We start from the raw sequence: 13,819 nt of genomic DNA, 5'->3' as shown, positions 1-13,819 counted from the left end.
GACCCCATGAGGGTCATTAAGTGGTGAGGTTGAGTATAGTTTCGAAATATGTAGGAGTAAATGTATTGTAATCGGGGATCCACTGCTCGCCTATGGATGAAGATATCTCATGTGATATGATGAGTTAATAGTCTCTCGTCAGAGCAATACATGTTCTTTAAGGAAAGATGTTTTCCTAGTTATATATTCGATGTCATTATTATTACCCAAAGATATAATATGAACAATATCTTTGGGGTTATATAATATATGAACAATATCCTGATATTTAAAAATTTCAATATTCATCATATGAACAATATTAGTATCATCGGTACATCAACGCAGTCTGATCGTCAATTGGGGTTATAATAAATTCACAATTATTTATTTAGTACATTTAGAATCTACTAATTAAATAATAATGTTAGTAGTAATGACTGTTATATACAAGATTCTAATAAAATATTCTAAAGGAATATATAAATAATTAACTAAACAATAGTTAATTACATAATTTAAATACGATTATTTAATTTTATATTTATTTATATATATGTGTGTGTGTAATGCATTATAAAGAGTTTACTTGGGATGGTATTTTAAAAAAAGAAATATCACCTGAGAAATTTAAATAATAAAAATAAAAAATTATGGTAAGATTAGAATCCTAGGAGGATTGATATTTTTTATTTATATATATGTACTCAAAAGTTGATAACACAAAAATACAATAACAAATAATACAATACAATATTTACAGCAAAAAGTTTACCCTTCATTAAGGAAATTTTCGACTACCCCTGTTTTGGAGGTAAACAATTTTTGGCCACCTTCTTCCACAAACTGCGCTAGATTTCTGAAATTCCGGTGATTCAATATCAACGTAAATTTCGTTTAGATCTCTAATGCGATCTATACCAGGATTCCAGTTTCTAATCGTAGACTTGATTTGATGATCAAAGAAAGAGGAAGATTTGTTCGTAAGGACTTATAAGAAGAGCTATATACGTTTAAAACCCAGAGTAGTTGAAGTCGATATTATATATGTAAATGTAAATTAGATCTAAACACCTTATGAATGGTTTGTATCATACGTTTATCGAATGTTTTGAACATCAAAACTAAAAATTTTAAACTTCAATTACGTCTTGAATGTTAGAAAATAATATAACAACACTTTATATATATCTATTCAACAATTTACTTTAAACAATATTATGTGGATGATGTGGTTTAATGCATTGACAGGTCAGATATGCGCACAAACTAAATCTTGAGTGAACTTATCTTGGCATTGGTAAAAAGATGTGTGGTTTGGAATAAAATAGGACAGAATTTATGGGAATTATTGAGAAGCCAAGGGGGACAAAGCTGGCTCCTTTGTATTGCTTCGAAATAGGAATACAAGAATAGTATAAATCATCTTTACAACACTCCTTGTTCGAATTCTCAGAACCCATGTACCCCACATTACACATTATCCAACTACACTTTAAATGCGAAATAACAAAAACAAAATAAAATCATATATGATATATTAAAAAATGGGGAGACTAACTTCTAAATTGTATCAATTTTAACTCATATATTCTTATCATTTGCCTCTTTATCTCATCTAACAAGTCAAACGATAACGAGTCGAGCTAGTGTCCAGTAACCCGAGATAATTTAATTCTAGCGGGACAATATTACTTCTTGGACTGATTTACAACTTTTAATACAATGAAAACCCAATCTATATTTAAGTACATGATTGAACATTCAATTTGCATTCATAATTAATGTTGGCAAAAACTTGTGTGAGACGAGACGGTCTCACGGGTCGTATTTGTGAAACGAATCTCTTATTTGAGTCATCCATGAAAAAATATTATTTTTATGCTAAGAGTATTACTTTTTATTGTGAATATGAGTAGGATTGACCCGTCTCACAGATTAGTATCCGTGAAACGATCTCATTAATGTTACAGAAACTTTAACTTCAATCTATATATAATGGCAAGAGGTGTGACAACTCTTGGCTAGTGCTTAATTTATGGTATTCCTCACCAACATTTAGTGGGCACATTCCCTTTAAAGAAAAATATATTATTTCCTACTTGATCAATATATAATTTGTTTCTTGGTCAATATATTAAAATGTAACTTGTAATTTTTGTTTTTCGGTATTTGGAAAGGTAATATTTTTCAATATATATATATAGTATAATAAATTTTAAAATAATATATATAATTAAATTTAGTTTTGGCAAAAAGCACTTCGGAGTCAACACTGTAGAGACTGAATATTACAAGACGGTGTTAGTTATGTTTTTGTCCGTACGTGTAAGAAAGAACAAAGCTTGAAATGTCATTTCAGTGTACAGTTATTTTTATCAGAGCTCACGGAGTGAGTTTCATGTATGACTGTAAGATAAAGAAAAAGACATTAAGTTTATACATATAACTTTTACTAATATATGATTTTTGGTTTCGTACAAGTTAAATTCGCTTTTTCCGATTAAACTTTTTTTAAAGTTTATTCCACGAGACACAATATTTTGCGGTGGGATCTTAGCTTATGTTAATAAGCTCAGCCAAATGAAATGTGGTCGCATACATCTCACCAAGAATCACTCGTTGCCTTTGGGATTAAATTTGTGTAACTGTCGTATATAGACTTGACAATTCTCTTTACTTGAAGTAGTTTTTTGGTTGAATTATGTTCAAGTCTCAATCTTAATACAATATCAGAGCTTAGGTTCTACCGTTATGTATTGGACTATAGTTGAGTCATCCGTTGTCTTGTAAATTTTACTTTCCAAATGTTCATTCCTGAGGTGTGTGCTAGTTATCCAATATTGGTTGAATAAAATCACGGGAGTTTCATATATGGATTTGGACAATCATCTCTCATGAGCTAGTTTTTTGGATTGAATTATAAAATCCAAGTATCGATACAATTTCCCTGAAGAAACTCTCTTCCCCAAACCTAAGACCTATATTACATTTATAATAAACAAACATAAATGTGTGGGTGTGGGGGTGTGTAGCAAAACTAGGACTCCTAGATGGCACTAGATCCTTCTCGGCACCACCAGAAATAAAGTCGAGGCATCTGGGATCATACACTAGCTCTATTGGTACATGATGCTTGGCAGATCAGGCACAAGCTAAGTGAATATTGCCGATCGATGGCTTAAAGCTCGGTCACGACTCATATGAGCTCAAACTTGCTCCCCCGGCTCTAGACCAGCTCCGTTTAAATGGTGTTACGCGATGTGCACGTGTTGTCCATGTTAATACTTCATGTGAATCATGTTCGTATTTATTTCCAAACATATGCAAAATGTGTGCCCACTAGCAAACCAAATCAAAAACTGATATATTTGCAGAATGAAAAGCCTAAAATTAATTAAGGTCTATTCATTCATATATTTCCTATATTTGGAATAAATTAAATTATACCTTCTTCTATATGCTATCTTGCATCAACACTTTATCATTACCTACACGCACCAAATCTTTCACTTCACTCTCTTTCTTTTCCTCTTGAGGACTAGTGAAGATTCCTCAACAGTTAAAAAAACACTGATGATCAAGACAGCCAGGGAAAATGTTATCTTATAATTAGATAAAGTAAAAATATTGATTAATTAATCATTTTTGTTAGTTGGATATAATCCACAAGTTTAGTTTTTGTTACGACCCTTTTATGCTTTAATTAACTATTCTAAAAATAACAAAACTAAAAATTTGTTTAAATATAAGAAAATTCTAGTATTATATTTCCAGCAATATAGACGAATATATATAACGGATTCTCATGTATAGTTCCATTGCTCGGGATAATTTTTTTTAAGGGAATAAAGGACGTAGGTGTTGGCTCAATTATCATCTCCATGACGTACCAGAACTTCGTAAAATTATTTCGCACGGTGTTGGGGCATTTTTTAGGCATGGATATATTTAATTGGAAGATATGTTGGAATCCCATTGATATATCAAAGATAGAAGGATGTTAAATGTCCCACATCGGTTAGATAATTAACCTTTGAGTGGCATATATTGGCTTGGACAATCCTCCCCCCTTGAGCTAGCTTTTGGGGTTGAGTTAGGTCCAAGTTCCAATCTTAACATGATATCAGAGCCCGGGTTTCACCGTTATGTGTTGGACTGCCTATAATTAGGCCACCCGTTCTGCCCACAATTGAGTCATTTGTAAACTCCACGCTCCAGATGTTCATTCCTGGGCGTGAGAGGGGTGTGTTAAATGTCCCACATCGGTTAGATAATTAACCTTTGAGTGGCATATATTGGCTTGGACAATCCTCCCCCCTTGAGCTAGCTTTTGGGGTTGAGTTAGGTCCAAGTTCCAATCTTAACAAAGGAAATAAATTAAACATGGAAATCGGTTAGATTGTTTTCAGCTGGGGTTTAAGAAACGCTTATTAAATCAGTGTTGCAAGCGATCTCGAATTATGCTATGTCTTGTTTAAAGCTGCCGGCTTCGATGTGTCATGAATTAATAGAGCAACTTTGTGCAAATTTTTGGTGGAATTCGAATTCTAATGGTGTTGGTTTGCATTGGGCTAGATGGAAAAAACCGTGTAGACTTATGATGTACAGTTGGGACGACAAAATTTGAAGGATTTGTGGTTTTGGAAGTGGGAAACTAAAGGCCACTATTCAGTTAAATCAGGATATTTTCTTGAATTATCTGTTGTTTTGACCCTCCAACCTCGCAATCTTCATCCTCGTTGTCTTCTTGGTGAAATTTTATTTGGAACTTTCTTATTCCTCAATTCTTATGACGTACATTTCATGATTTTATTCATTTGTAAATGAATCTTTTTCACCATCATGTTTGTTCTTAGCAACAACAAGCCACTGTCTATTATGTGTTGTGTTATTTTTATGCGTAAAAACTTATGTGTGACGTTCGTCGTTTGAGCAGAAAATGGTTTGGATCAGTTCTGAGATAAGTTTTGGATCTGAAAACTCGTTTTTGCTATCTCTTTTAAATACTGCGATTTTTCGGTCATGATTCTGATAAAACTTTCAACATGAAAATTGTAGAACTTTTTGATACCTTCGATTTGACAGCAAGTTAGAAATATTTGGATAAAAATTGAGTGAGTTATGATGTTTTTTGCGGGACTTCTCAAACTTCGTTTTTTAAAAAATTATGTATTGATGTGTTCTTGAGATTTTATTGTTACAGGCTTCGTTGGAGATCGACGGGTGATCGTTGCTGCGTCTAGGTATGCTTAGTATGATGCTGGGTTGTTATTTGATATGTCGTTTCGTGTCGATAGGTACTCGAATACACCAGAAATCATAGGAAACAATTGGTGTCAAAATTTGAGTTTATGGGTGTATTGCGTTACGGGTGGTGCGTCGTTTCTTTGGAACGTTTGGGGCATTTTTGTGGATTCGAGTCGGTGTCTCAGTTCCCTAAGATGGGTCTCGAGGCGTTGTTCACTGTCGGCGTAATCGAATTTGGGGTGAATAAATCGCGGAGCACAGTACACGCGGCGCCCGAGCGCCACCTTCACTGTCGAGAGTTTTATTTTTTTGAGCTCGTCGCCCGAGCGGTAATTTCTTACCGTCCGAGCGCCTTCCTTTCTGTCCGGGAGCAGCGTCCAGTAGACCTGGCGCTCGAGCGGTAATTAGTTACCTCCCGAGCTCGGCCCCATATGTAAAAATGTTTGGTTCTTTCTTATTTTCAAGTTATATAGTGAGTTCATGTCATTTATTTTTTGGGAAATGTTCACACATCATTTTAGAGATTGTTCGGGGTTCGATGTCATGGGTTAGTACAACGATTTAACGAGGTCAAGTCCCGAGTAATCTAGAACGTCATAAGCTATCTATTTAATTCGGTGGTGAGCAAGGATACCTACGTCTAAGTATGCAAGTTAAGTGTTGAAATTCATGTTAGTATGTGCAGCAGTGGCCCCAAACGAGATCCAATGAATCCCTCAACGCCAAGTAAGTATGTTTGACGTGCAGAAAAAATATCTTAAGTTTTTGATGTATGCTAAATTTCTTGTGACCAAATTATGTTTAGGATTGGAAAGCGTTATAATGAACGGGTTTAGATCTAGATTGAAAAGCGTTAAATTATGAACGGGGACCAATCAGCCCGTTAAATTATGAGTGAGAATCTCATGTATGTGGCAGTTGATTCGTCCCCGTCAGCCCAGTACTGTGGTTTAGTCTGATGAGGCGATTATGTTATGGGTCACTTGCATTAAAACATATCTCTACGCAAAATGATGAAGCTATTTATGTTCAAGTATGTTCAAGTATGCATGTATGTTTAAGAAAAGTTTATGTTGATGGCACGTCTAAGTATGTATGCACGTATGTTCAGGTTTTGATATGCAAGTCAAGTTTTAAGTATGTATGTTCTATTTTAAAGTTGCATGTGATCTTATTATGTAGTACTTGTTACTTCTAGTTTATACGTGTTGAGTCTTTAGACTCACTAGACTTGATCGATTCAGGTGAGGATGTTTATGAAGAGGCTGGAGGTGGGGACCAAGGAGCAAGCTTGGACTGAGCGGGAGATTAAATCTGAGGACCGTCATGTTTTAAGTCTTATGAAAACATTTAATACTTTTGTCAAACTTTAAACTTGAAGCCTTTGTTGCAACAACTTGTGAGACGTACAGTTTATTTCTTTTATCCAATTTTGAATGTTCACGTTTATTTAAGAAAATTTTTAATTTTTACGCAAATTTTAAGTAGTAAAAAGTATGGTACGTTACACTTCTGATTTTCCTCCGATTGAAGCCTTCTAAACACTTCAATCTCTCTATAGATGGTGTATTATTCTGTATGAGATTGTATGCTTAGGGACCTCAATCGCCTCTATTTATAAGCGTTTCTCATACCATCAACGAGAAAGTCGGGAGCCGAGAGTAAAAAAAATCGTGTACGCACTACAAGAAAAAATGGCTATACTGACATTTTCTTAGTGACATTTTTAAAATAATGTCGTTATTACATACATATCATGACATTGGTTACACATAAAATTTTTAATAAAAAAATATTAAATTAGATATGTTATAATGACGTTTTTAATTAATGCCACTAAAAGTTCTTATTTTTCCCACTCATTTCCAATTTTTTAATCTCTCACTCTCACTCTCACTCTCATTAAAAAACTAAAAAAATATTTAATTAAAAGGAAAAAAAGGAAAGAACGATGGATCGGTGCCAAATCTCTCTGGCGCTCTTTCTCCCAAATCTCTTGTGCCCTTCTCTTTTCCCTCGTTCAGCCGCTAATCCTTCCTTCTTATTTCTTTTTTCTAGTGTCACAGTTTGAGATTTGTCCAGCCGCTTCTCATTTTCAGATTTGTCCAGCCGCTCATCTCCGGTAAGTTCCGAATCCCTTGTTTTGGAAGAGATTTTGGTCACGGATTTTTATAAGACTGTTCGATTCATAGAGAAGAGGAGTTCGATTCATTTGATTTTATAAGAGGAGTTCGATTTTATAAGAGTGTTAGATTTTATAAGAGGAGTTTGATTTTATAAGAGTGTTCGATTCATTTGATTCGCTTGATTGATTTATTGAGAATAGAGGAGTGTTCGAATTGAGTCACAATTTTTGTGATTACAAAGTTGATTCATAATATAAATATTGTTATGTGTTCTTCTTTGTCTCTAAATATTCGCTTGATTGGTTCAAATTACAACAATATACAACACACAACATCCTCTAGTAGTCCATTATCTCCAAGGGTAAAGTCTTTTTTCTAGTTTTATTACTTTACTATTATATAAAGTTAGTACTTTATTGATTCAGCATTGGCTTTTTGGTTTAAGAATATACGTTAGATCATCTAGTAGGCCTGGCGCGCCTAGGCTGGCCTATTTAAAAAAAAGTTGGGCTTAACCTAGGCACACCTATTCAATACATAGTCAGATAGGATTCTTCTTTGAAAGATTAGTGAGTACAAAATGGTATGGAAGAAACTGGTCTTTAGTACAGTTGGAATGTGTTTAATTTGTGTTCCATATTGTTTAACTTTTCTGGATAGTTTGCTCTAATTTCATCATCTAGTTGCTCCGTTGTTTCATTTCATACTGGCATCAATTTTTTAATCACCTCAATCGTGTACCTCGAAAATTGTGTGCTTGGGGGCGTTACTCATTCATTAATCTCGCAGTAGATGTTGGGTGATGTATGATGATATGTTGCTCGTGAAAGTGTTTTGCGTGAGTGTTAAGCTATTAGGTAAACTACGACACTGCAACATGTGGATTACGATTTACTTGTCGTACAAAGCGAAAACTATTAGGTATGGCAGTGTTAGAATGAGGCATGTGGGGCATTATATATTTGCATTACTGCTGGAAGGATTTCTGATTTATCTTATGCCTGAATGTTACACGAGCTGATATATTTGCATTAATGCTGGAAATATTTCTGATTTCCGATAACTAGAATCACAGTCATTGTAAATTAGTACTTTTCTTTCATGATCAATGCTCTTCTTGACTTGCTTATGTTAAATTCTTGAAGTTGTGCATATATGTGTTCTTAGCCGCTAGAATCAGGCCTCAATTTGAGATGAATTTAAGATGATATTGTAGAATTTATAACCTTGATATTATTTATTATTTAATGTGGCATAATGAGTTGGAGTTTGCTTTTTTGTAAGCTATGTGTGAGCTTATAATTATCTCGAGTTAGCCATTTATTGATTTAGATAGTATATTTTGGTTGAGAATATATATATCATGTATATTTGCTGTCATGAGTTAACTAATTTGAATGATGTTTCTTTATGCTTTTTTGTTTTCAGCCTCTGGACATATTCATTAGCATAATGGTTGTTGATGATTTTACTTTATAATTGTTTTTATCAAAACTTTCTCTTTTGCACTTTCACGTAGATTGGATGTTCTGTCTCAATAAAAAGTCTATTTGATTCGACGAAAATTGTGGCAAAAGGAGTGTTTCGTAGCATGGATCCAAATACACTACAAGAAAATCTTAATTCAACAACACATCAAAGACAACAGTTTTTTGTAAAAATCGTTGTGCTTTGTCTTTTAACAACGGTTTCAAGAAAAACCGTTGTGGTAGGCTCAAAAAACCCGATCATAGACAACAGTTTCTTAAAAACTGTTGCATTGATATGTCTACGACAATGGTTTTTAAAAACCGTTGTCTATTAGCTTCTATTTTTGGGCTACGACAACGGTTTTTAAAAATCGTTGTCTATTAGCGTGTTTTTTTGGGCTACGACAACGGTTTTTAATAACTGTTGTCTATTAGCTTGTTTTTTGGGCTACGATAACGGTTTTTAAAAACCTTTGTCTATTATCTTGTTTTTTGTTGGCCTACGACAACGGTTTTAAAAACTGTTGTCTATTAGTGTGGTTTTTTTTGCTACGACCGTTGTCTTATAGCTTGTTTTTTTTGGGTTACGACAACAGTTTTTAATAACTGTTGTCTATTAGCTTTTTTTTTTGCTACGACAACGGTTTTTAAAAACTGTTGTCTTATAGCTTGTTTTTTTTGGGCTACGACAATGGTTTTTAATAACCGTTGTCTATTAGCTTGTTTTTTTGGGCTACGACAACGGTTTTTAAAAACCGTTGTCTATTAGCTTGTTTTTGTTGGCCTACGACAACGATTTTAAAAACCGTTGTCTATTAGTGTGTTTTATTTTGCTACGACAACGGTTTTTGAAAACCGATGTCTTTTAGGTGGTTTTATTAGAGCTACAACAACAGTTTTTTAAAACGTTGTCTTTTCTTAGTGTTTTTATACGGTTAACGACAACAGGTTTACAAAAACCGTTGTCGTAGAATTTTTTTTCAAAAAAAATGTAATGTTATATAATTTTATTATCTTTAATTAGGCTATATAAATAACTAGTGCATCAGCACTACTTTTGTTTGTAATTAATTTAAGTTAATATTTTGTTTTTATGTCAAATTTAATTCAGTGAATAAAACACTCATATTGTAAGGCCCGAGATTATATCACTTTAATCCGAGATTATTTAATTTACGAATTTTGGAATGATGAATTAAATTCCAGAATTTTTATAATTAAGTAGGATTGAATTGAATTAAAAAGATTGAGAGGGGGCCGAATTGCAAATAGTGAAAAGTTGAGGGACTAAAGTGCAAATATGGAAAATTGAGTGGGACACTTGTCACCACTAGACAACTTGATTTATAAATGGTCTTCATTCCTTCAATTTCGGCGGGGAGAAATCGAGAGCTACAGGAGAAGGCTTTAAGTTTTCTTCAAATACTAGAATTGTGATTTTGCAAGATCCTTCTATCAGAATTTGAATCCGAACACAATATCGTGCTCCTCTCGTCAACAGCTACAACTGGACGTAAGTTTTGTTACGTTTTGACATATTTTGAAATTATGATATTGTCAGAATTGAATAGAAGTCATATATGTTGTTCTTGTGATATCAGACATTGTATAAACGAAACCGGATTGAAGAACGGACTGCGTATGAAATTGTTATGGATTTTCAGAGTTTATTTGATTGTAATTATACCGATTTAATATCAGAATTACGGTATTATCGATTATGTGGCATGGGTATTGATATCTGAATTATATTGTATCACTGGATATATTGATATTAGTCAGAGTTGAATCAGATGAGTTGTTGATTTGTTTGTATTGATATTGTATTGCCGGTATTGCGGGACTGTACAGATTGGACACGAGACTTTGTATTGAGATTGATTATGAGTTCTTGTATTATATCTGTGATGTTGGAATTGACGGGGTTACTAAGATTGTACTGTTATACCGTCGAAACATCAGTGTATTGATATTGACCAGATTCAGTAGTGACTTCGATTATATCGTGATATCGTCGATATGGATTAGATTGTGTCTTGATTCGATATTGATCAGATTATGTTTTGATTTGTATATTGATCAGAACAGGCTTTGAATTGAGCAGTATATTGACACGGTCTATTCGATATTGTTATTACCAAATTGAGAATGGACCGAGATAGAGTCGGGACTTCTTCTTCTTCTGAGCGAGAAGATAAAGGTATAAATTCATGTTGAGTTGGGATTGCACAACTCGAGTGAGGTTTGACTCGAGTTTCCCTAAATCACATATTTTACTTTATTGCATTAATATTTGCATTGAGTTGACTAATGTACTTGTTTTCTTGATTATAGATAGCAGGTATCAGTTGAGTAATCTTGTGACAGAAGTTCCTGATAGTGGTGGAATCGCCACGGGAACATTGCACGATGTCTCAAGATAACGATATTAGCGATAGAACTACAGTCTATGACGGATAGGTCAGGACTCCGGATGTTTGGTTATATCGAGTAAATAGAATTGGAATTTCTCTATTACGGAAATCGATATAGGAACACCATAATTGGTTATATCGGAATTCGATATAGGAACACCATATTTGGTTATATCGAGTAATAGGAACAGAGTTCCTTCTATTACGGAATTCGATATAGGAATACCACATTTGGAAACCGGGATCCCTAGGCTAGGATTGAATCTAGTCAAAAACGTAGAGTCACGAGTTGAGTGACAGTTATATCGATTGATATTGATGGATGTTGAATTATGTTCCTGATATTGGTACATGCTTAGAATATGATTTATTCTTGAGATTGAATTATGTTCCGGATCAGGGTACATGTTTAGAATATGATTTATTCTGGTTATTGATTCATATCATGATTTTGATATAGAATATGGTTTGCTGTCTTATGCTTTATATTGTTTATATGATGGCATGTATACATGATTTATACTGGGATATTTACATCTCACCGGAGTTATCCGGCTGTTGTCTTGTTTGTATGTGTGCATGACAACAGGTGGGCTAGGATCAGGGTCAAGAAGAGAACGAGGCTGGACTAGATAGCGTGGAGATCCGGGCTTTGACTGACTTGTAGTTGAACCTAGTTGGATTATTGTAGATCATACAATAATTGTATACTATGTTTAATATGTAATTTGAATTTAATTACATTACGTTTCCGCTTTGCATTTTGAAAAAAAATTTAGACCCTGTTTATTATAATTGATTAATTAGTCCCAATGACGATTTAGAACTGGATTAGCGTCCGGGTCCCCACACATATGTTGACTGTTAATGATGTATGCAGGAGTGTAAGATTGTTTAATTCAAATAAGGAAAGGAAAGGGAAAAAACAAGCTATATGTGAAGTAGTAAAGGTATGCATGTGTGCTTGTCATTAATTAACGTTTATTTCAATTTGTGTATCAATCCCTAACAATTTGTAATGTTATACTATTTTTTAATTCGCCACTGGTTACTTCGGCGATTATTAATGATGAAGTAGTATATATCGTTTAACTTCGGTAATAACATCGACGAAGTAAAACATTATTTTTTACTTCAAAATTTAAAAAACACGGGCTTCATTTCTAAATTTTTGTAACATTTTACTTCGACACAGTAGTTCTGATGAAATAAAAAGTTAAAAAAAAAATTTAAAATTTATATTTAGTGAAGTAAAAAAATAATCATACTTATTTTTTAATTTCTCTTAATTAGTTTGTAAAAGATGAACGGATAATTAACTTTTGATCACCCAAAATTTTTAAATTATAGCGCCTATATACACACAATACATACACATACATCCCAAACCCCAAACCAGTCGCCCCTTCTCCCTTTCTCTTCAAGCCGCGTCGCCGCCTGCATAGAACTCTGTTTTGGCTTTGACTCCTCCGAAATTGACCAGCGCTTCTCCGATTCAATTCCCGATTACGGCCTCTACTACGCCATCAACAAGAATTGCAATATCACTGTTGCGAAGCAGCAGAAGCTGGCCGAGTCTCCCCCGATGTCTTCGATGAGCATATCGGTCAACGATATGATGTCTTCCATGCGCCAGCTGTAGTTGAGAAAAGTGAAGTCCATGCCTCATTCATGGATGGGTGGAAATCCTTCTCTGAGGACGCACTTGACACGATCCGAGAACTTCAGCCTCCCAACGACTCCAACCGGGATCTTGACCCAAACTGAGATTAGCTATTTTGACGCATGGGAGGAAGCAGTTCCGGTGATGCAGAGGGTCGAATCTGTTAGGGATTTGAGGGCCAAGATGCTCGAGAAACTATGCACGGAGAATCTCTTGGATCTAAATCCGAATCCGGATGTTGGGTGGGTGACGAATCTACTCGAATAGGTTTGATTCGAATATTGCTGGATAAGGAATCGCCATTTTGGAATCCAACTTTGTAAGTACGAAAAAGGGTTTTTAATGGGCTTTCTATGTGTGGATTATATGCCAGGGATGAAATGGCAGGGGAAGGTTTTGATGCATAAATGTTGATGAGGTTTGAGGAGATCGAGGTCGATGATGACAAAAGATTGCTGTATATACGTATTTTTTGTTTGGAAAATGTTGATATTGTGGGACTCTACTGTCACATTGCCACGTTGATGACGAACATGTATCAAGGTCAATTGCAATACTAAATTCAAATTTGTAAAATTTTTGTTTATCGTTGGCATATTTTGGAAGATGGATTTTGAACATAACATAGTCACGGATTTAACGTGGTAAATATTTTGTTTTTCGATTGTTATTTTTGGTTTAATTATTATTATATATTTATAAATTAAAATAAATTTAATACAAAAATTTTACCTAATGAAAAAAATTATTAAAGACAACAGTTTTGGATTCTCACTACAAGAAAAATGGTAAACGATATTTGTATAAGTGTATTTTTGAGACAAATATTAGCGACGGTTGTTTCTTTAACCGTCGCGAAACTTAGCGACGGTGTTACATAAACCGTCGCTAAAAGTAGCGACGGTGCTACTTAAAAAC

The sequence above is a fragment of the Primulina eburnea genome, chromosome 8, assembly GCF_022965805.1.
Source record: "Primulina eburnea isolate SZY01 chromosome 8, ASM2296580v1, whole genome shotgun sequence".
Taxonomy (NCBI): Eukaryota; Viridiplantae; Streptophyta; class Magnoliopsida; order Lamiales; family Gesneriaceae; genus Primulina; species Primulina eburnea.
Note: the sequence above shows the minus strand (reverse complement) of the source record.